Genomic DNA, 4091 nt, shown 5'->3' with positions numbered 1-4091 from the left:
AGGTTTCGGAGACTGTCCACTGACAGATCTCGGAGGGTGGGTGGTGAGGTGCCACTGAAGCTCTCCTTACATTACCATGCCAGTTGTGTTTTAAATTTGTTCTATGGAGGCCTGCTACCGAAAAAAAAAAAAAAGAAGAAGAAGAAGAAGAAGAAAGAAAGAGATAAACCACCACCACCAATACCACCATGGACAAAAAGATATTTCCAGAGACATGATGCAAAAATACATTAAATGACATTCTTAGAAACCCCTCCCCACCAAAAAAGTCATAAGGAAGAAATGTTTGTTTTTGTTTTTTTTTTTTAATCCCGACTTCATCAATACTTTGTGACACTGTTACTAAAAAATTCAAAATATAGGGGGGATGAGGGTTTGAAAAGTGAGAGACAAACTTTTTGAGACGGGTTTTGCATATTCCTGTGGGCTGACTGAATACCATGACTCTGGAAAGTTTGGGTTCCTTTACACTTCAACTGTCAGAGTGAAGAATAAAAGTGCCGGGAAGTGTACCTGTCAGCTTGCCTGTAGCTAACACCTGGCTGAGGGGTGGGAGTGGGGAGGAGCTGACACTAAATAACTGTCATGCCAGGGTGTGAAGAAACAGAAAAGTTAGTTCAAACCTCAAAAGAAAGAAAAAGGCTCTGGGATGAATAGAGTGGCATTAGGGAGAGGGCCTCTACCCATAAATGATCAGAAAAGGAGCAATTTGAGTGGCAGGGAGATGGGCCTGAAAAAAAAGTATATAGAAAAATGAGAAGATTTAGTGTTTGTGCCTCTGACTTCAGTTCCCAAAGAAAAAACATGGCGAGTGACTTGAGGGACCTATCTTTGCCAATAGATTTAATGCCATTTGACGGAAGAAATGTAAATGTGTCTCAGAATCAAATGCTGATAGCCCTCAGTCTGTCAGTCTACACACCCCAGGTACCAGAATCTTCCTCAAACTTCTTCGCTTGGCTTTTTTATCTAAAAAGGTAAACACTCGGATTATTGGTGTTTCTTTTTTCCTGCTTGATCGCAACCGAACTACAGTTTCCTGCTGCTTTCTGGACAATGAAACATGAACAAAAATGTAACTTAGTGTATTTAATACTTAACCCCTGTTCATTATCACCCTAGACTGCCTCCCTAATGTTTTAAAGCCTTTAAAACATTTTTTTCCTGCAAATCTGTTCAGAGTTCCCTAATTTTAGCTTCATCAAACTTAATACAACAAAATACCTTCAAAAATACAGCATACCTGTAACGTCCATTTACAATGGTTTTTCAGTAGACCTATACTTCTCAAGCATAGGAATATGCTATACCATTGAGAGAGAAAAAAATAACTGTATTTAAATACTTACAAAAAAAAAAAAAAAAGGAAACAGGAAAGTTTTAAACTTAAATCCAGTTCCCAAAGCGGGGAGGGAAAGAAAGAAAAGCAATTCTATGAACGCTGCCTTTATAATGAACAATTGGAAGTTTCACTAGGCTAATTTGACAGAAATTTTTCCTCATTTAAACAACATTACAAAAGTCCTGCATTATAAAATAGGGTAGAATAAATCAGTGTAATCAATAAAACTATACAACAATACAAATTACATATCTTCTGAGTGGGCAGTTTATTCTCTCTCTTTGCAGTCATGACTACAACATGCTCACTAAAAACAACTAAAACTGCCCAAACTATTGCTTAGTTTGTTTTGTTTTAAAAAAAGGGTACAATTTTATTGTATATACAACCAATTTACTGGTAATACCTTGGCTTATCGCAAGGTTCTGACAAAATGTTTGTCTAGGCTTTTTTCCCTTCACTGTGAAGCACTGAAAGCTGCTATTTTTTTCTTTTTTTTCCTTTTATCTTTTTTTTAGTGCACATATGTCATAATAAAGTAATGCCCAGCTAAGTGCTATAGGGGAAGGCAAAGTATGCTGGCTGGCTATAGGAAGTGACACCATATACTGACAATCACACCATACAACAGCGCCAAACGACTATTCAACCACTTATCAGACACATATGAAAATCCAAAATGTTTTATTTTATTTTTTTTTCCTTAAATAGAGATAACCAGTAAACAATTTTCAGAACTTGGAAGTTTAAAAACGTGCATATAAAAATGGGCATTATATACTTTTTATTGAATGTGGATTGACTGCAGTCTGCTAAGAAAAATGGGGTGTGGGAGCTGAAGAAAAAGGAAGTTGTCTTTTTTTTTTTTTTTTTTAAGGCTTGCTTGTGAAAGGAACAGTTGTAAAAACAAAATTGCTTGAAGCAGGGTCAGCTTAGTGCTTCACAGTTTGACTGCTTCTCTAAGAGGAGCCCTTCCTGCGCACGTGCATTCAAAAATCACAAAAAAAGGACGAAGACAAACACCTAAAACACACTGCGTCAAATGCAGCACCGACTTTGGTCAAATAAAAAAAATAAAAGAAAAATTAATGATCGCTAAGCTTTCCTACACGATATAAGCAGGTATTGCATATTTTCATATATCTGGGGAGGGGGGGATAAAGGAAGACTCCAAATAAATTGTAAAATGCAGCAACATCCAAAATACTGATATTCTAAGCATCTACAGATCTCAGAATAGCACTGCCACTGACCACAGAGGACAATAAAGACTACTCCTATCTGCGGAACAACTAACTTTCTATTTAGTTCTAGATGTTGAAACTGACAATAGCTGACATAAAAGTCACATTTACAAAAAGTGTCTCCAAATGCTTGACTAGGGAAAAACCCCTTTCAATAGAGGAGCATGTGCAACAATTCCACAAATAATCGCTATCCAGGGCAAGGCACATTGATATGGAATTTTTGTTTTCGTGCAAATTAAGGAAAAAAAACAAAACAAAACAACATTGTTTCGGGGGGGAAAGATGAGGAGCAAAGTGTCTTCCCAAGAATTTCAGTTACTTGATTGTATAGGACAGTAGTAGAACCCTTCTGAAGGGCTGAAAAACATAGTTTAAAGGCAAGTGCCTAGAGTAGGGATTACAATATTGTGTCTTAATGCACTCTACTTTATCCTACGTTAACTATATAAAAATTAGTTACTAACACTAGAACATGCAGAGACTTTCTCTGATCAGCAGGGCTTGCCAACCAGAACGTATATATATGTATAGTATAGGAAACCTTCTTGAAGTTGCATGGGAAGCAAAGGGGTGCTTCGCTGTCTGGTAGAAAAATCACTTGCACTTTTTTTGTTATTTTTTGTTGTTTTTTGTGGTTTTTTTTGTTTGTTTTTTTTTTTTACATAAGATACAGGACATTTGGGGGTGCAAACTTTTTTTTCCCTAACAAGTACCCTTGATCTGAATGGGCACCAGCATTTGTGTCAGTATTGGTTTCATTATTATTATTATTATTATTATTATTATTATTATTATTTTCCCATAGCCCAGGTTCAGGGGCGCAAAGGTCTTTAAAATTTCTGGACAATCTCTGGTACAATGAAGTGTCTGATAACTGATAAATCCTATGTTGCCGGATACATGTAAAAATTTTCAGAATTGGCATAATCCTTTATAGTGACTTCTAGCTTATAAAATTAACAGATACCATGACTTCATTTTAGTTATGTGCTTTGATAACAGAAAATAATTAATTAGCATTTAATGTAGTTAACATATTGTGGTAAAAGCACCATTAGATTTGTTTTTTTGTTTTTTTTTTTAAATTTTCCTTCAGTTTTTAAAGGGATACAAGTTTAACAATAAAAAACATAAAAAGCAAAAATAGCTCCCCTTTTTCTTGCAAGGCTGTTTTTTACCCCAATAATTTAGAGTCCTGGGGTGGAAGGACTTGAAAAACAAAAATAGAATTTTCAACAATCTCTATCTTACAAAGATATTTAGCTATCCAATGAAATTGCACTTTACTCAATTCAAAATTCGATTGTTTTGATTGATTCCTGTCAGTTTCTGTCAAAACAGACCATCTTCCCCATTTACATGTGAATTTGTGTGTCATTGTTGAAATTGTTGAAAAAATGTTTTTTTTTCTAAATGTAAGTGCAGCATTTCAAAACTTTTAAAAAACTGAATAGTAGTAGTAGTAGTAGTTTGCCATTTTCAGAATTGTTCTGCAATGTGAG

Source organism: Pteropus alecto, unplaced genomic scaffold (genome assembly GCF_000325575.1).
Source record: "Pteropus alecto unplaced genomic scaffold, ASM32557v1 scaffold25, whole genome shotgun sequence".
Classification (NCBI taxonomy): Eukaryota; Metazoa; Chordata; class Mammalia; order Chiroptera; family Pteropodidae; genus Pteropus; species Pteropus alecto.
Note: the sequence above shows the minus strand (reverse complement) of the source record.